We start from the raw sequence: 21,139 nt of genomic DNA, 5'->3' as shown, positions 1-21,139 counted from the left end.
ATTACTTTAGCAACACTTGCTCAAATTATCTTGCTAATAAAGTTTCCTAAATTTGAAATTCCTTCTCTAAACAATTTTCTTATCTATTGTTAATACAGAAAGTATTAATTCACTCAAAGGAAAGACCTATAATCTTCTGCTCTATCAATAGAGAACCTTATCTGGAATTAAAGAGGTGAGATCCAAAACCTATTAAGCTCCTTTTATTTTTCCAAAAATGAGTTCATGAAACTGACTGCCTTTATTGAATTTTGCACTAAAAGGCATTTATTGGTCAGGTATATGATATTCTGTGAAAAACATTTTCTTATATAGACTAGAATTCTTTAAAATAAAAACTTGCTTTTATCCCAAACAGCTTTTTGTACATAATAGGTTTTGGAACTCACCTTCAACTGCATCTAAATTATAATGACAAGCCCCTTCTAGTATGATATCAAGGACAAATGTATCTAATTACATTTTTCCTTGTTATCATACTAGAAGGGGCTTGCCATTATAATTTATTAAACTAAGTTATTCTACCCTATTTTTCTTTTTTTTTCCTGACTTCTTTTGAATAGCTAACCAGAAACTGATCTTGCCATCAACAGGAAATTTACTGTTCTTAAAACAGTAGTTCAGTTTTACTCAAAATTTATTTATAGCCAAGTGATACTCCTTGGTAGATGGTTATCTATTTTCTCATTCTTCTTCTTGCTTCCTGTTACACATAATTTGATTCTCAGGAATCTTAATTTCTTTGAATGTGTGACTGGAATGAGTGACTGGAAATTATGGTGTTGTCCGTACATAAGGGGATCCACAGATCTGCCTTACCAATATCTGCCTATCCTAAATTAGGTCACTGACACTTACCATTGTGATCTGAGAATATGTACTGCATGCGCCTCATTGGAGATACCTGCATAATACATTTCCCATGGTTAACAAAGAAGGAGGCAAGTGGAGAGTGAGGTCCTGAAGCTAGGAGTAGAAGAAGAATAGATGGAGCTAGACACCCATTCAGATTTTCCAGCAGAACTGTCTCACCCTGAGAGCTGTTTTAGGGTGGAAAGGAGAGTGTGCTGGAAGAGAAAAAGAGAGCATAAGAGATAGACATCAGCTGGGTGCTGCTCTGAGAGACCTAAGGAGGAGAGTGTGGTAGCCCTTGTAACTGTGGAGAGACTAGGGGAGTAGAGCCCTTGGAGCACTGGAAGCTCAAAGGGGAAAGGTGAGTAGAGAGACAGGTGGAGATACTGGACTGGAAAGAGGAGAAGGGAGACAATTGGAGATGCTGGACTGGAAAGCAGGGCTGTTCCAAGAGCACCTGATGCTGTAGCCTTCAGTTGTGTGCTCCACCACCACCTGACAACTTGCAGCTCAAGGTCCTTCCCCTACACGGTATCCATCATCTCTCTCTTTCCCAATTTTCTCCCCCCCCCCCCGGTCTCCAGTATCTCTCTTCTGCCGCTCCATGGTCTCCAGCATTACCTGTCATCCCCCAACCTCACTCTTTGGTCTCCTTAATCTCTCTCATTCCTTTCTTCCCCCACTTCTTGAGGTGCTCAGGCCTTACCTTCCTTTCTCCAAGGCAGCAATGTGGCAGTCAGCAGCTATAGAGGACATATCATGGCCGAAGCAGGGACTTGAACATCATAAGTAGACAGAACAGCTTTTAAACTAAAATGGTGGGGGGGGGGGGGGGGGGGGGGGGAGGGGAGCTGACAGTCACATAGGAGCACATGGTTCAGTGTGGAGTATCCTTGAAGGATACAATTGAAACAGGATTTTTAGGGAATCCTGATAGATTTCAATAATGGTGAAAGAAAGCCAGGAGTGTTTAATGGGAGAACAGAGTAAGGGATGCAGCTTATCCCTGTCAACTTTGTAGCCGGGTTGCCCTTCCAGGACCCAGCCCAGCTATTGTTCCGCTCCACACCTCCTGGGGCTGGTCTTAGATTTGGTCTCAGACCCCTGAGAGCTCTTAGGACTCCCTCCTCCTTCTGTTCTTTTCACAGAGGCTTGACAAAGGCAAACTGCTTATAAGTAAAAAAAGGTTTTATTTTCTTGCTTTATCTCAGCATAACCAAAAAGGGGAAACACATTAGTTCTGTGTCTTGCAGGCAAAGCCCTTTCCAGGCCCAAACAGTTCCTACAGCTTTCCTTGGTTAACACAAAATAATGCTTCTTGCTTAGTCCTCTTTTAATCAGAACATAACATATTGGTTTGGGGTTTGCAGTCAAAGCACTTTCCAGGCTCAAACAGTTCATATAACTTTCCTTCTTTTAACACCAAAATTTTTTTTTTTTTTTGTTACATTTGTACCCTGTGCTTTCCCACTCATGGCAGGCTCAATGCAGCAGGCAATGGAGGGTTAAGTGACTTGCCCAGAGTCACAAGGAGCTGCCTGTGCCGGGAATCGAACTCAGTTCCTCAGGACCAAAGTCCACCACCCTAACCACTAGGCCACTCCTCCACTTCCTCTTCTAATCAGAACACAACCAAAGGGAAGACACAGTAGTTCTGTGTTTTGCAGTCAAAGCACTTTCCAGGTTCAGACAGTTCATACAGCTTTCCTTCCTTAATCTTACAGCACAAAGAAACAGTTTCTTTTCACCTTCCCTGTCCTGTGGTTTAAACCAGGCCGCATTCCTGTCTCTTTCCTGAGGCCAGCACCTGCCCCCTCTTTAACAGAGACCTTCCCCAATGCCTCAGCCTTTCTCCTCCAGCCTTCCACCACCTTCTCAAAGGAGCTGCCAGCCAGCCAGCCAGCCAGCCACCCACCTACAGTATCTTTTCCTGTTTTGAGCCAGAGCAGCAATTTCCATCCTCTCCTCCTCCAGTCCCTCAGCTATCTTCATTTTATCCTCATCACCGGCTTCCTCCTCCCCCCACTCTCCCCAGCTGTTCCTCAGTACCTTCCTCAGAAACCATCTCCCAATCCTCTATTCCCTCTCCTGGCTTCTGCATAGTTTGGTGGGGAAGAGGGGGGGGGGTGCTGGGAATGGTAGTTCCTACCCTTCATTATTCCCAAGGAGCCTAGCTTTCGGAATACTGGGGCCTTGGCATCAAAACCTTCCCTGTCGGGGTTCCCCTGCTCTTTGCAACCCCTGTTCCCGTGACCTCCTTGATCCCCTACCATCTGCCCCCTCACAACTTCTAAGCAGCTTGTAGATGCAAGGAAAAAAACACAATTTAAAGTGTCTATATACAAATGCTAGAAGCCTAAAAAAATAAGATGGGAGAGTTAGAGTATATAGCACTAAATAAAGAGGTAGATACAGTGCTTTTTTTGTGCCGGTAAGCACCGGTACAGCATACCGGCACCTTTTTTGTGAGGTCCAGCTCACCAGCCCGCTACCTTCCATTCATGCACCCGTGCTCCCTGCTTTGAAATCTTTACCCGAAGTCGCAGCGAACCAGCAGTAAAAGCAACTGGCAGGCAGCCTCACCTCGTCGCTTCCCTTCCCTCTCAGCGGGTCCTGCCTTCCTCTGATGTAATTTCCTTTCCGCAAGGGCGGGACGCGCTGAGAGGGAAGGGAAGGAACGAGGAGGTGAGGCTGCCTGCCAGTGCCCTTCTCCTGCTGCTTTTACTGCCAGTTCGTCGCGACTTCGGGTAAACTAATAATTTCAAGGCAGGGAGCTCGAGTGCATGAACGGAAAGTCAGGGAGCTGCGGGCGGGGGGGGGGCTAGGGTTTGAACGAATCGCTGGACATGGAGGGGAGGGGAGGAGAATTGCTGTACATGGAGGGGAGGAGAGGGCAGGGGAGAGAGGAGAATCGCTGGACATGGATTTGAGGGTAACATAGTAACATAGTAGATGATGGCAGAAAAAGACCTGCACGGTCCATCCAGTCTGCCCAAGATAAACTCATGTGTATACCTTCCCTTGATTTGTACCTGTCTTTCTCAGGGCACAGACCGTATAAGTCTGCCCAGCAGTTTTTCCTGCCTCCCAACCACCTGTCCCGCCTTCCATCACCAGCTGTGGCACAGACCGTATAAAAGTCTGCCCTCCCGTATCCTCGCCTCCCAACCACCAACCCCTCTTCCCCCCACCTGCTCTGAGGCAAAGAAGAGAGAATTGCTGGACATGGATGGGGGGGAGGGCAGGGGAGAGAAGAGAATCACTGGACATGGAGGGGAGGGCAGAGGAGATGCTGGACATGGATGGGAGGGGAGGGCAGGGAAGAGAGAATTGCTGGACAGGGAGGGGTGGGCAGGGGAGAGAGGAAAAATGCTGAACATGGATGGGAGGGCAGGGGAGAAGAGAATTGCTGGACGTGGGTGGGGAGGGCAGGGGGAAGAGAGAATTGCTGGACATGGATGGGAGGAGATAGAGGAGAATTGCTGGACATGGAGGGGAGGGCAGGGGAGAAGAGAATCGCTGGACATGAATGGGAGTGGAGGGCAGGGGATAGAGGAGACATGCTGGACATGGATGGGAGGGCAGGGAAGAGAGAATTGCTGGACATGGATGGGAGGGGAGGACAGGGAGAAGAGGAGAATCCCTGGACATGGATGAGAGGGGAGGGCAGGGAAGAGAGAATTGGTGATCATGGATGAGGGGAGAGGAGACATGCTGGACATGGAGGGGAGGGCAGGGGAGAGGAGAATCACTGGACATGGGAGGGGAGGGCAGGGGAGAGAAGAGACATGCTGGACATAGAGGGGAGGGCAGGGGAGAGAGGAGAAATGCCTGAAATGGATGGAGAGGAGAGCAGGAGATAAAGGAGAATTGCTGGACATGGATGAATGGAGGAGTTGGCGGGGAGAGAATTATTGCTTTATATGGATACAGGGGAGAGAAGAGAGGAGAAATGCTGGACATTCATGGAGGGGAGGGAGAGGAAAAGTGCTGGATGATGGAGGGGAGGAGAGAGGAGAAGTGCTGGACATGGATGGAGGAAAGAAAAAAGAAGAAGATGCACATGGATGGAGATGAGGGAAAGGGAAGAGAGGAGAAAAACTGCACATGGATAGAGAAAATAGGTAAAAGCTGGATCCACGTTATACCTCCTCCGGTCAATTCCACGGAGGAGAACCCAGCTTTTACTTATGGATTTAGGGCAAGAAATGAAGAAGAAAGGAGGAAAATAAAGAAATAAATGGAAAGGAAGCCCTGGAAACGGAGTTAAGAGAACAGATAGAGAGCAACAGAATCAGAGACTGGGACCAATATGGATAGAAAAAGAAAGTCACCAGACAACAAGGGTAGAAAAAAATCATTTTATTTTCATTTTAGTGTTTGGAATATGTCCAATTTGAGAATTTACATCTGCTTTCTTATTTTGCACTGGGTATACTGGAGCTGTAACAGCTTACAGAAATTATTTACAATGAAAAAAAAATCATGTTATTTTTTTCTCCTATACTTCAACTACTACTACTTAACATTTCTAGAGCGCTACTAGGGTTACGCAGCGCTGTACAATTTAACAAAGAGAGACAGTCCCTGCTCAAAGAGCTTACAATCTAATAGACAAGTGAACGGTCGGTCCAATAGGGGCAGTCAAATTGGGGCAGTCTGGATTCACTGAACGGTTAGGGTTAGGTGCCGAACGCAGCATTGAAGAGGTGGGCTTTAAGCAAAGACTTGAAGACGGGCAGGGAGGGGGCTTGGCGTAAGGGCTCAGGAAGGTTGTTCCAAGCATAGGGTGAGGCGAGGCAGAATGAGTGGAGCCTGGAGTTGGCGGTGGTGGAGATATTTTCAATGATGTCTGTTTAGTTTTAAACAATGTTATTGATGACCTATCACAGACAATACAATATTCATACGCTATGTTCAAGATACATCAGGAAACAAATGAACAACTTGTAATCATAACATAGAGGTAGCCATCACTTTTCTCTTTAGCTTCCTCCCTCCCTACTCCCAGCTATTTCTCTTTTATCCATACCTCTATATCCCTCCCCGCAACCCCCCTTCTGCCCTTCCTTACCCCTCTAATATTCCTCCCCCCTGTAACCTCCCTCCCCCCTTTGTCCACCCCCCTTCCAGGCAGCTACATATCTCCAATAGCCCAGGGAAATTGACCTATTCACTATCTAAAACCTGTAGCTAACTTCGCTGGGTCCAAGCTCAGTCGATTAAGGATGGAACTTCGGGCCCTAGGGGCTAAAGCATTAATATATGATTCCCATATTAAGTAGAATTTACGCTGTGTTTTGGGTTTATAATATGAATCTCGCAGCTCCATTAGTAGCAACGCATGCCACCTGTTGCGCCATTGCCAAAACGATGGTGCCTCTAAATGTACTGTATCCAGTTAACTAAAATGCATTTTTTTCCCACGAGACATGCTTTAAAGATTAGCAGGTTATGACTAACGGTACCTTTCCCCTTAAGTAAGTCGACCCCCAAAAGGGCCGTTTCCGGTGTCAATGTCACCCTCCGCCCCAGGATTTCGCCTAAGAACTTCGCTATTTGTTCCCAGTAAGCGGATATCGCTGCACAAGCCCACATAGCATGATAATAGTTATGATTGGGATCTCCACACCTACCACAAGCTGATGATTCCGCCCTACCCATTTGATATAATCTTGACAATGAAGTGTATGCCCTGTAAATACTTCTTCCTTGGCATTCCCTCAATTCCACGCTACTAATCCGTCCCCTGATCTGCCTCAAGCTGCTCCTTAATATGTCTATACTAATCTGTTTCTGTATATCTGCCGTCCACTTCCTGGCCAACTTTTCGAGATTCTTTGGTGGTCTACTCATTAATAACCTTTTGTGCAACATTGAGATAGAAGCTGGATCAGTTGTTGGCGTATCAAAAAGTTCGTCAAATTTGGAGGTCACATCAACTTCCAAAAAGTGTGTAGGCAGCGTGAGAATGTAATGAGAAACCTGTTTAAAGGCATATGTATCTGCCCATGTATTAGAATTGAGATTCAAGGAGTCCATGGATTTAAGGCGCCCATCCTTGTCTACAAAGTCCTCCACCATGTGAAGTCCTTTATCTCCCCAGCTCCGGATACGTTTATTCTCTAACCCTGGTTTAAAGTTTCCGTTACCTCTAATGGGTAGCAATCTACTAATATGTGCATCAAAGGACCAGAGCCTTGCCATCTCCCCCCATATCGTCTGCAACGGCTTCACCAACATACTTCTACGAACATAAATAGGCAGATCTAAAGCTTCAGCCTGCAGTACATAATTAAAATGCAGAGGTCGCAACCAATCCGCTTCCATCTGCAATGGGGTACAACGTGATTCTCCCTTTAGCCAGTCTCTCAGGTGTCGGATCATACAGGCTCTATTATACCACCATAGGTTCAATATGCCAAATCCCCCTCTATTCCATCCATCCATCAGATTTTCCATACTAATCTGTGGCCTTTTCCTATGCCAGAAAAATTTTGAAAGCATACCAAGCAGTTTATTCCAATCGCTTTTGGTGAGGCATAGTGGTAAGGTTTGAAAGTAATAAAGCCACTTGGGAAAGATGATCATATTGAACAATGAAATTCGGCCTAGCAGTGACACTGGCAGCTCTCTCCATCTCTCCAGAAGCATACTGGTAGCTGAGAACAACTGGGTAATATTCAATTTATACAGCCTCCGCGGATCCCCCGGCAATTGAATACCTAAATATTTAAAGACTTCTTCCATTCGTTTCAGAGGGCAATTGAGCTGAGACCACTCTGTATCAGACATATATAAAGTCTGAGCTTCAGATTTATCTAGGTTGAGACGAAAACCTGAGTAATCTTCAAATTCTTCGAATATCTCCAAAAGTGCTGCTAGGGAAGTCTGAGGTTCCTGCAAAATCACCAACAAGTCATCTGCGAAAGCTGCCAATTTAAATTGTTCCTGACCCACCTGTACCCCCCTCACCTCTGGCATGTGCACTATGTCTCTATGTCACGTCTGTGGCCGTGACCACCCTCATACTTACCCTGTTTCTGGGAGTCAGTGGCTGTGCTGGCTTCTGCTTGTCTCTGTGTCTGTCTCTGTTTTAGTTTCTCTCTGGCTCTGTGTGCTGATTGCCCTACTGAATCTCACCTGTGTGGGCTTTGCCTCTTCCAAGATGGCTGCCGCTTCCTCCTCCTTGCCAGTATCCAAGATGGCTCCCGCTATTCCTTCCTATGGGATGACTGCTTTGTGTGTCAAGCCTCTGTTTGGTTGCAAGGTGATTGCTGCAGCTGTGGCTCTGGTGTTGATGAGCTTTATTAGTGACTTGGAGACTACAGTCCTGGCTTTTGCATTGCCATTTCCTCCGCAGTGCTTTAGGTCCCGAGGTTAGTGTGCTGTTAGCACCGTTTGCTTTCCTTGTCTTTTGCTCTGTGGGCTTCCTACCCTTCTGTGTTATTTGCTCTGTGGGTTTTCAGCCCTTCTGGGTTTATTGCTCTGTGGGTTTCCTACCCTTCTGTGGTTTTTGCTCTGTGGGTTTTCAGCCCTTCTGTGTTTATTGCTTTGTAGGTTTCCAGCCCTTCTGTGTTTATTGCTCTGTGGGCTTCCTACCCTTCTGTGTTATTTGCTCTGTGGGTTTTCTGCCCTTCTGTGTTTATTGCTCTGTGGGTTTCCTACCCTTCTGTGTTTTTTGCTCTGTGGGTTTTCAGCCCTTCTGTGTTTATTGCTTTGTGGGTTTCCAGCCCTTCTGTGTTTATTGCTCTGTGGGCTTCCTACCCTTCTGTGATATTTGCTCTGTGGGTTTTCTGCCCGTCTGTGTTTATTGCTCTGTGGGTTTTCTGCCCGTCTGTGTTTATTGCTCTGTGGGTTTCCTACCCTTCTGTGTTTATTGCTTTGTGGGTTTCCAGCCCTTCTGTGTTTATTGCTCTGTGGGTTTTCTGCCCTTCTGTGTTTATCGCTTTGTGGGTTTCCAGCCCATCTGTGTTTATTGCTTGGTGGGTTTCCAGCCCTTCTGTGTTATTGCTCTGTGGGTCTCCAGCCCTTCTGTGACCATTGCTTTGAACCTGCCTACTGCCAGAACCCGGACATTCCCTGCCTGTCTGCCTTGCCATCGCCTAGGGGCCAGGGGGCACTCCTGGACCTTCGTTCCTGCGGTTTCTGTAAGTCCTACCGGCTGCCAGAACCTGAGGGCTCAACCCGAGGGGGAAGGCAGTTCAAGTGTAGGTGAAGCCTAGGTCCAGTGGGTTCCAGTCCAGTGGGTTTCACTCCTGTATGTTCCAGTCCTGTGGGGCCACTCCAGTGTGTCCAGTCCAGCGGGCCCCACTCCAGTGCGCACCCGTCCGGTGCGTTCCAGTTCTGAGTATTCCTGTGTAGAACTCCAGTCCGGGGTTCCAGTCCAGTCTTGTCTCATCTCTACCTTGTAGGTGATCTTGCCTGCCACTGCCGCTCCACGGTAGTGGCCCAAGGACTCACGAAACCAGTGCTCCCGGGGAAGAAGCCTGACAGTGTGCCAAGGTCCTCGTGCACGCGACACTCTAATCAGTGAATCCATGACCAATACAAACAAGAGAGGTGAGAGTGGGCAACCCTGCCGTGTGCCCCTCTCTATCGGAAAGACATCCGAAACTATTCCATTGATCAATACTTCTGCCACTGGCTCCTGGTACAAAGCCTTAATGGCTTCAACAAAATAAACATTTATCACATAAGCCTCCAGTGCCGCATACATAAAGGACCAGTTAACACGGTCAAACGCTTTTTCAGCGTCGAAACTCACTAACAACGATGGTACGGAGTCTCTATGGATTGTCTCTAGTGCTAATATTATCTTCCGCAAATTACGTGCTACTGACCTCTCGCGGACAAACCCCACTTGCTGCTCTGCGATCAATGATGGCAAAACTCTAGCTAAACGATTTGCCAAGATTTTAGCAATCAGCTTTGCTTCAAACGGCAATAAAGAAATAGGTCGATAAGAGCCCGCTCTATCTGGGTCTCGACCTGGTTTGAGCAGCACAATGATCTGTGCTTTTCGCAATGTTTCCGGCAATTGCCCTTTCCGCACTATGGCATTAAACACCTCCGTCAAGCATGATACTATGTCATTTACCATTAATTTGTAGAATTCGGATGTATAGCCATCTACCCCCGGTGACTTGCAAAAAGGACTAGTTCTAATACACCATCTCACTTCTTCCTCATTAATCTCCGCGTTAAGCATCTCTCGTTGTGCCTCTTGTATCTGAGGAAGCTCCTGACCCTTCGGGTACGAAGCTGCCTCGAGCCCTATATCAGTCGGCGACGAATATAGGTCAGCATAGAAATTTCTGAACACCTTATTGATATCTGCATTTGTATGAGAATAAAAACCCTGCTCGTTCAGAATTCTAACTACACATCTACGCCCTCCCACTTGGTTAACCATCCGCGCCAACAGTTTACCTTGTTTATTAGCATGCTTGTACAGCTGGAAGCGAAAATAGGTCAGTGACTTTTGCGTTTTTGTCTGGATCAATTGATTTAATTCCACTTGCGAGGACAGGAGTTTAGTCTTATTCTCTATTGTCGGCTTGCGCCCATACTGTTGTCTATCTCTTCTCACTTGAAGCTCAAGCCGTACCAACTCAGCCTCCTTCGCTTTCTTTTGATACACCGAGTATGAAATAATATGTCCCCGCAAGACCGCCTTTGCTGCTTCCCAGAAAAGGATCGGATCTCTAATGTAGCTTTCTTGGTTGCAGTCTACATACTCTTCCCATTTCTCCTTCATAAACAAAAGAAATTTAGGATCATGATATAAGGCCCTGGGGAATTTCCACTGAAACCCTATCTTCTCTTCTCTGTTCCAATCCAACACCACCCAGATCATTGCGTGATCAGACACTGCAGTAGCACCAATTTCTGCTTGTTGTAATTTAGGCGAAATCGTCCCTGATAGTAATAGATAATCTATGCGGGACTGCGTCCCGTGTGCTCTTGATAAATGAGTAAAGTCTCGCGTGCTAGGGTGCAGCAAGCGCCATGAATCCACTAAGTCCAGTTCAGAACAAACCCAAGGGATTCCTCTAGTAAGGTTCAACGGAGAGGCCCTTACGGAACCAGTACTATCCATCAGAGGATCCGATACCAAATTAAAGTCCCCTCCGATAATGATTGGGATCTGATCAAAGGTTTGTATATGTTTAATAATTGTCTAAAAAAAAATTTTATCGTATTGGTTAGGCGCATACAGGTTGACCAGCAGCAGCGGTTTATTGTTCAAAGTAATATGTTGAATTATATACCGTCCCTTGGGGTCTACAACTCTCTCATTTAAAACATATTGTGTCCCTTTTCTAATCAATATAGCTACCCCTGCTTTCTTATTATGCGCAGGACTATCCACCAATTCCTGCACCCACCACTTACATAATTTCTTATGTTCAATTGCAGTTAAATGGGTTTCTTGCAACACGACAATATGGGCTTTTTGTCTATTTAATGCCTGTAGCAGCTTGGCACGTTTAATTGGCGATGATATGCCGCCAACATTCCACGATATTACTTTAATCATTGCATCAAGCCACTATTGGTCATGTCACAATGCAGATATATTTGATCTTTGGGAGAAGTGTTCCAGCTCACCTCCCCCTTTACATCCTGCCCTAATATCGGTTTAGTGTCCCCAGGTCCTTCCTGTCCGAATAACCAGCTGCCTGGAAGAATTCCCTCCCCCCTCCCCCGTCCCCCCCCTAAGCCCACCCCATCAGCTCCCTCCCAACCTTCCATAGGAACTCCTATGCCAGTTCGTCACGCTTTGGCACCACATTTCCTCCCTCCATACGTCTATGGGGATCTCCCCAACATGACAAAATATTTTTAGTGCTTAATCCTCATGATATCATGCATCAGCTCCAGACTCTCTATTCATGACATTAGCATTCCTGCCGATCACGGGTTTCCTCTGAGAAAGAGGTAAGCACTAGTTATACCAGATAGCTTATACAGCAGGTACCCATTAATCAAGATGATGGTCCTGTTCTATCGTCCGCTGATAATATGTAGGCTTGAAAAAACTGTCATTTTATGATATCAGATACATATTGCTTTGACCATTGCAATAACAAACATATTAACATGAACAATATATTTCTTTTCTCAAAACCACAAAACCTTATATTGAACTCCCTTCTATTTTTAAACATAACTGACAAATCGAAAGTGAAGACAGACAGTGTAGAGGCTCACTCCATGCCCGCAAAACAAGGGCTGACACAAAACAAATGCAGGTCCCCCTGCTGTGGGCGAAGATTTAGCTCAACAACAATAATAAAACAGTACTGTGTGATCAGAGTCTTTGTTAGTAGTTCGCACCCATTCGTTATCTGCTATAAAACCAAGTAGTGAAACATTCAGTACAAAGGTTAAATTTAAGAGTATATGTGAACAATAAGCCTTCAGCTCTTTATATTACAGCATTCACTGTCAAATCGGGAAATCTGAGCACTGATCAGCAGATAATTCACTGCTATGCGATCTCCTTCGGGTATTTCGGGGGAACAGCAAAGTAGAAAAATCGCTGTCAAATTAACCCTCCTGTAAGATATCTGCTATCGGGGCACATTATTCAGTAAAGCACTGTTAAACTGTGGTCTGCCTGAAATCTGCCCAGTTCGTCCAACTTTCACATCCTGTGATCAAATGTCTAGCATACCTGCCAGCTCTTCACTCCGTTGCAGTAGATATGGTCTTGAGAAACTCTTTTGCTGCTTCCACTGTCTCCAGGGTTTTTTCTGCTCCGTCTTGAAATATTTTCAGCGTGGCTGGATAGATCAAAGCAAATTTAATCTTCTGAGTATGAAGTGCTGTGCACATGGGCGCGAAAGCTCGTCTTGCTGCTGCCACTTTGGAGGAGTAATCTTGGAAGCACAAAATGCGCTTTCCTTCGTGATGCAATTGTATACCTGATCTCAGCGCCCTTACAATCGCTTGTTTATGACCATAGTGCAGGACTCGCAGTATCACAGCTCTCGGTCTGTCCCCCGCTGCTCTTCGAGGCCCAACTCGGTGCGCCCTCTCAATCCTCAGCGGTTCCTTTAGGTTGTTGAGCTGCAGCTCTTTTGGAAGCCAGCACTCCAGATATTCTATAAGCTCTGAATCCTTAAGGTGTTCCGGGAGACCAATAAGCCTGAGATTATTTCGTCTCGACCTATTTTCTAGGTCGTCAAGTTTTTGTTCCAAGTCAGTCACTTTAGATCTCATGGCCTCCGTTGGTCCCGCTGCCTCTGTTACGCGGTCCTCAAGATCACTAAGCCGCTGCTGCATATGATCAAGATCTAAGTGAAACCCATCGAGTCGTTCGTGAGCAGCTTCAGCTCTATCGAACAGAGCCTGTAATTTTTTATCCAAGGCGGCTTCTACTGCTGCTGTGACTTCTGCAGTTATTTCAGCCGTCCATGCTGAACACACTGTACTAGTCAGCTGTCCCGATGTCTCCGCCATTTTGGATTCAGGTACTTTAAGCTTTTCTTTCTCTTTTTTCTGTGTTTTCGCGGCCATCTCAACGTACTCTGAAATATTATTTTGTTCTGCTTTCCTACCGGATGTTCTCCCTCGAGCAGCTGGTAAAAAGCCTTCTGTTTGAGCTGATTATAGCCAGGTTTTAGGGAAGAAATGTGGGAGCTCCGCTTTTCAGCGTCTTCACTCCACCATGGCACCACGTGACCGGCCAATGATGTCTGTTTATATACACAATGGCTGGTATTTTCAGTGATGTCTGTTTATATACACAATGGCTGGTATAAAGGGTGTGGCTAATGTGGGTGTGGTGACTCCACCCATAATGAGTACCAGCACCTTTTTTTTCTACAAAAAAAAAAAAAACACTGGGTAGGTATAATAGTCATCTTAGAGACCTGGTGCAAGGAGGACAATCAATGTGACATTGTGTTATCAGGGTACAAATTATATCATAATGCTGATAGAGTGAATCAAATTGGGGGGGGAGAGGGTTGGGCAGTATGTTAAAGAGGGAATTCAGTCAAACAAAATAAGCATTTCACATAGTAGCATAGTAAATGATGGCAGATAAAGACCTGAACGGGCCATCCAGTCTGCGCAACAGTCACACTCATTATCAAATATAATAATAAGTGATCATTGTCTCTCTTTGGCATTTCTGGAACATTGTTGAAGTCCGCCCAGCCTTGTCCTTAGTTTCCAAATACTGAAGTTGCCGTCGATGCCCACTCCAGCCTATCTAAATCCATCTTGTCAATTGTGGGACACAGACCGTAAAAGTCTGCCTGGCACTGCCCTCACGTTCCAAATTACTGGAATTTCTGTCAAAGCCCTCTCCAGCCCATGCTAAATTGGATTGCCATATGCAGGACTCAGACTGTACAAGCCTTCCCAGCACCGGCCTTAATTCTTCACAGCCAGAGTTGCCATCTAAAGCGCCACTCGACATGCAAACACAAGGTTTTTTTTTTACACCATTCATTTTCTGTGTTCATCCCACACCTTTTTGAATTCCGTCACCATTTTTTTCTCCTCAGTCTCTCTTGGGGAGGGCATTCTGGGTATCAGCAACCCTCTCCATGTAAATGCATTTCCTGACATTTCTCCAATTTCTAACACTATGCAACCTCAATTCACGTCTTCTAGTTTTACCATTTTCCCTTCTCTGGAATATATTTCTTTATATGTTAATACCTTTTAAGTATATAAATGTCTGTATCATATCTCCCCTGTCCCTCCTCTCCTTGAGAGTATACATATTCAGGTCTTTTTTTAGCAATAAGGAACCCATATATTCAATCTTTGTCACCGCGGGCCTGCAGTGGGATCTTGAACACTTTATGAGGTGTAGGAGAGACTTGGTCAGCATCTCTCTTTCGATGTATTTTTCTTTCTTTCCTCGGGGGGAGTGAGGTACACAGATTTTGTATGTCTCCAGAGCACTCATTAGATGGGGTGGCCATAAGAGCCCAGACCGCCTGCCATAACTGCAAATCCTTCCTTGGAAACCCAGTGTTATAGTGTCAGTCATTCCAAAGAAAGACATATTTAATATCAGCTGTATTGTGAGGCTATGTTTTGCAATTTCACCTGTCTAGAGATTGTTATTTTGCACTTCATGATGGTCCCCCCTCCATATATATTTTTTTAAGCAAGTGGGTAGGGGGAGGGAGGGAGTAAAGGTGGGATTTCTATTAGTAAAATTAGATGACTACTTGTATTGTCACAGTGTTGCCCAATGCCTTGGCACTGGAATTTGTTCCTAAATTATCAGATGGCTGTTTGTTTTTCTTGGTTTGATAAAAATTGTTGAATGTAAAAAAAAATGTTTAATTGTTGTTTTCCCTCGATTTTTCCACTTTTACTACATTATCATTGGAAGACCAGTCCTTGATGTAGAATTTGTCAATTTCTGACACATTTGATATTCTAGCGCCTTTACACTGTGTCTCATCTATCAAGACTCGCCAAAGTTCTGAATCTTGGTATACTTTGCTGCTGCAGAAATGTCAACTTAGACACCTTAAACATCAATGGAAGGAACCCAGCTTCTACCACTGTAAATTCTTATAAAACAGCTGCTGATTCATATAAAAAGTCTATTCAAAAGTCAAAGAAGGAACATTATTCCAAGCAGATTTTCAGAGTCTCATACTCAGCAAGATTTTATGGCATCCTGTGCTCCTGAACTAGTCCTTCAGAATCATCCCTATCTCCTAGGTTCACACCGTCAGTGGATTCCATGGCCACCTATTTTTCTACAAAGATCCTTTCACTTCATTCAACACTCAAACTCTCAGACCCAGAGTTTCAGCCTCCTGACCACTACATCTGATTTTCTTCCTGCATCAGATACATAGCAGACTTTCAACTTTATTCATGTTCCCTCCCCAGCATGTATCTCAAATACCCTTACTAAGGTTAGGGAATGTCACGGTTGTGGCCGTGCTCTTATGTCCAAACCTACTGTTTCTCTGTATCTAGCTCTGTGACCTCTCCAGTCTGCCTTTTTCCTGCTGTTGTTCCTGTTAGCCAAGACTTGCTTTGGTGTCCCTGAAGCCAAGCCTCGCTTTAGTTTCCCTGCTTCTGCTTCATTTCCTACTCGTGACCTCATCAGACTACTCCTTTATAAGGACCCGGGGAACTTTCCTGTGTTGCCTTTGCAACAGGTCTATTTTCTCTTTTCTTGTTGTACTGGTGTTGTTTGATTCTGAGGGAACTGGCTTTCTTGTTAGCTGTGCCTCTGGGCACAGCCCTGAGCCCTGTGTGTGTGGTTTTGGTTTGAACCTTTATGGATTACTTGCCAGTTATCTTTGCTTCCAAGCAAAGCCCTGTTTTGTTTTCCTGTGTGGTTTCCCTTGTTAGCTTTCACTGTTCAGAGAGCCGGTTGTTGCCAGCTTCTTTCTCTGATTACTTTGCTTCCATGCAGCTGTGTCTGTTCTCTCTCTACCTGCCTTCTCTTTCCTTACCCGGCTGTGTGTGCAGGCTGAGTTCTAGTAACAACATTATTTGTTTGTTTTTCCTTTTGTTTGCTTTAAACCTTTGATTGCAGTGTTTGTTATTTTGTTCTTGTAAACCCTGCTTCTTTCTGACTTGTGTATTAGAAGCAGCCCTTCCATTTAGCCTGCTTTAACTCTTTGTCTGCTGTGTTTGTTTCCTGGTTCTTTTGATCATTGCTTCTTATCTGACTTGTGTGTGTAAAGGCAGTTTTCCCTTTTTTGCTTGCTTTTCCCTTTGTCTCTAGTGTCTGTTATTTGAGTGCTGTGTGGCACAGCTTTGTGTATTCCTTTGAGTGGCTTCCCTTTATCCTTGAGTGCCATGTGGCACTGCCTTGTGGCTTCCCTTTATCATTGAGTGCCCTGTGGCACAGCCTTGTGTATTCCTTTGAGTGGCTTCCCTTTATCCTTGAATGCTGTGTGGCACAGCCTTGTGTATTCCTTTGAGTGACTTCCCTTTATCCTTGAGTGCCTGGTGGCACACCCTTGTGTATTCCTTTGAGTGGCTTCCCTTTATCCTTGAATGCTGTGTGGCACAGCCTTGTGTATTCCTTTGAGTGGCTTGCCTTTATCCTTGAGTGCCCTGTGGCACAGCCTTGTGTATTCCTATGAGTGGCTTCCTTTTATCCTTGAGTGCTGTATGGCACAGCCTTGTGTATTCCTTTAAGTGGCTTCCCTTTATCCTTGAGTGCCTGGTGGTACACCCTTGAGTATTCCTTTGAGTGGTTCCCTCTTCCCTAAGTGCTGTATGGTACAGCCTTGGATGTCCCTATGAGTGGCTTCCCTTTATCCTTGTATGCTGGGTGGCATTGAGTATTCCTTTGAGTGGCTTCCCTTTTCCCTGAGTGCTATATGGTGCAGCCAAGGTTGTCCCTATGAGTGGTTTCCCTTTATCCCTATGAGTGGCTTCCCTTTATCCTTGTGTGCTGGGTGGCACACCGTTGAGTATTCCTTTGAGTGCTGTCAGCGCTGTTCTGTCTAAAGATAGCATATAATGGCGTAATTGATGGTAGGCGAAGATGTATTAGATTTGTGTGAGATTTCCATTCCCCAAATTCTGAAATAGCAGGAGAGATCCATCAGCATATAGTACCTGAAAAAGATGATGGATGCCCTATATACCTGGAGTAAATACAGCATTGCCCTGGATGGGCATTAAAGCGGAAGTGTGGGGAGAAATCTGCCACAAGGAGGTGAGGAATTTCCAGAGATGTTGCAAAGGAGTCAGTAAAATATGACCACATGCCAAGTTTGAAAACTGTCTCCCTGGCAACTGCAGAAGATAACCCAGCCACCAAGGGGCAAAAATATCGGCTTCTACCCTAATTGGGGTGTAATCCTCTGTATTTAAGAACCAATCCCCTACATGTCCGACCAAACATGCCAGGTTATATTTCATGATATCTGGCATCCCCATACCACCTGTTTTCCAAGTACCAAATAGCATCCTCATTGCAAGCATTGGGTTTTTTCCTCTCCAGAGGAAACGAGAGAGGCGGAGGGTTAAGATACGATGATCTTTGTTCAAAAGAAATAGGAGAAGCTTTTGGAAGTATAGAGCCATTTAGGGAATTCTATCATCCAAAATAAATGTATTCTACCGTGTAGGCCCAAAGGTAGTGTTTGCCAATTATTTAATGATGTTGAGTCGAGTCTAAAAATCAGGTAATATTAAGGTGATATAATTCAGACAGAGACATCAACAGTTGGATTCCAAGGTAACAAAAAAAAAGTGTTGGGCCCAAAGTAGAGGAAAATAACCCACCCACTCCCATCTCACCCCCTCCAAAGAAGCCAAAGCTAGAGATTTCTGCCGATTAAGTTGGAATCCCAGAAGTCTCAATACTCTTGGAAGATTGTCATCAGGGTATCTAGAGAATGTTGGGGGTTTGTTAGGTGCATTAAAATGTCATCCGCAAAACCAAGATCTTTATGGTCAAGGATCCAAAATATATGCCTTGAATCTCTGGATTTGATAAAACATCCCTTACCAATGGATCCAAAACCAAGACAAAAAGGAGTGATGAGAGAGGACAACCCTGCCTTGTACCCTGTTGATTGAAAAGGACTGAGAATTTTGACCATTAACCCACATCGTTGCCTCTGGAGTCAAGTACAAAACTCTCACTGCCTCAAGGAAGGTCCCTGTGATTCCATAGGCCTGTAAAGTGTGAAAAAGAAAATGTCAAGAAACATAATCAAATGCCTTTTTGGCATCAAAACTGATAAAAAGTGAAGATAGCTTGTGTAATTGAACAATTGCTAAAGAGGCCAAAATGAGGCGAATATTTTTAATGACCATTCGTCCTTTAACAAACCCTACCTGGGCTTCATGTACCAAAGCAGGTAGTATTTTGGCCAGACGGTTAACCAGGATCTTAGCAATCAGTTTAGCTTCAAAGTTGAGTAAGGAGATTGGTCTGTATGAGTGTGGTGAGCAAGGGTCTTTGTCAGGTTTTAAAAGGACAATCATTTGTGCTGTACGAATGGAGTCTGGATGTATTTTGTGAGTGATTATATGTGAGAAGTAAGATAATAGAGTAGGTGTGATATGATTAATCAATATTTTGTAAAATTCGGTCCGTAAGCCATCTGGTCCCAGTGCTTTGTTTAATGCGCTTCCCTGAAGGGCCAATACCAGTTCACCATCCGTAAAGGGGGCATTGAGCATTGCTTCCTGTGATGGTGACACATGCGGAAGTTGAATATTGTCAAGATATAGTGTACCCTCAACAGGGCTGGTGCTAGGGTCTCTGAAGCCCCCCTGTAAACTATCAGTTGGTGCCCTCTCCCCACTGTCCAGCATCTCTTTCTCTCTTCTCCCTCCCCCTTCTCCCACCTCACCCCCATTTTCAGGCCAGTGCCTTAAAAGGTGGAGAACAAGAATTTTTTTATTTACTTGACAGCTTTTTAATTTATTTGAAAGCTTCCCATATGTAGATGTAAATATCATGAACTAAAATTGAATATCACTAAAAATTATTGTAGCTGGTGGAAACAATACTAATAAAGGTTGTATTTTGTGCTCCTTTTTCTACACTGTTCTATACAATACAGTAATATATGGCCAAATTTCAATGAGGATATCCTCTTTACTGATGGCAAGGAAAGACGGAGATTCTTTCCTGCCCCCGCAGCCACAGAGGCCACTAAACCACTAGGGCGGCTTTCAAAGATCAAGGTAGGTCTTCTTGGGAGGGCTGTAGAGTAGCGCAGGGTAAGCATGGCAGTTTCTGTTGCCTCTCAAAATGTTGACGCCCCCTGCCATGCATACCTGCTTACTGCATTCCGCCAGCCTTGACCATCAAATTAATTTTCAGTCTATGCTGTATAATGCTGTCCAAGAAAGTTTTTTTAAGATGTTCAGAATATCTGTGACAGAGGAGGTTTTGGAACCATCATCTCTCTTTTGTGTTTTTAACATAGTAGTAGTAAGTGGCGTCAGATAAAGACCTGTACGGTTCATCCAGTCTGCCCAAACAAGTGAGACATCAACTTCCCACTTTTAACCCCTGGAATGGCACCGAAATGCAGGCTCTCCTCTAGAATCCGGTGAAGCTTCCTCCATCAATGTCGAGGGAGTACCCACATAGGCTGGTTTCAAAACCGATACCATGCAGCACCAGTGTCAGTGACTGAACCACAGGCTGGGGGCCTTGCGAGGCAGACTGTGATAGTCATGGATGGTGCAAGCATCTTCTGTGCCAATTAATCAGGGACCTGCATGGTGCTCTAATGGACTTATCTATATCATCTGAGGCTGCCAGAGGCTGGCGAGTACTATTTTTATTCACCTTTTTTTGGGGGTGGGAGGGGGTCAGTGACCACTGGGGAAATAAGGGTGGGGTCCCTCATCCCTTTTTGTGTCTTGTTCGTTTAAAAAAAAAAACAAGTCTAGACCAAAACGTTAAAATTTTACCCTAGACGTTTTGGTTTTGCTCCATTATGGCTGTAAAACATCCAAGAGGCAGGGCCGGTCTTAGGCAGAGGCGACCAAGGTGACTGCATAGGGCCCCGCGCCTAAGGGGGCCCCGCATGGCGCGCCTAAGGGGGCCCCGCGCAGCACCTCAACTCTGCCTCGCTCGTGCCTCCACTCTGACCTCCGCCGCTGCTCGCCTTAGTCACCTGAGATGATCCCCGTTCCCGCGGCTCGGCCACTCCGCACCTACCACCACCGGCGCGGCATCCACCTCCGGCTTGGGCCCGCTACTAATTGTAGTGTACTTGAACTGAATAATTTCTGGGGAGGGGAGGTTTCATGATAGCATTGTGCTTATTATTTCAATCAGTTTTTTTTGTACAAGTTTAGCTTCATTTGTCTTTATTTGAAATTTCGTAAATAAAAAAATGTTCTAAAAATGGAATAATCTTATCAATGGGGTGGAGCTAGGGTGGGGGTGGGGCTAGGGTAGGCGGGGCTAGGATGGGGCCCCACCAAATTGGTCTGCATAGGGCCCTGCACTTGCTAAGACCGGCCCTGCCAAGAGGCATGCCCTAAGCCAGCCCTAATCCCGCCTTCAAAAGCTTTCTCCTTTTTTCACTCACCATATAGAGTAATTTGATTTAGCCATGGCTGTTTTCCCTTCCATAACTCTGCTGATTGGCTTTACTTGCTGTTCCCACTAAGTCACTATAAAAAGCTAGCAAGTAACAATAAAGTTGAAAGATATGAAAGTATATATACATGTAAGGAGGAAAAGGACTTCAGTGGCTAAGGTCACGTCTAAAGTCAAGCTCAGACTAATAGCCTGCCATACTTCTTCATGAGTCCAGAAAAACCTCCCGTTACTTCAACATTTTAT

Source organism: Microcaecilia unicolor, unplaced genomic scaffold, assembly GCF_901765095.1.
Source record: "Microcaecilia unicolor unplaced genomic scaffold, aMicUni1.1, whole genome shotgun sequence".
NCBI lineage: Eukaryota > Metazoa > Chordata > Amphibia > Gymnophiona > Siphonopidae > Microcaecilia > Microcaecilia unicolor.
Note: the sequence above shows the minus strand (reverse complement) of the source record.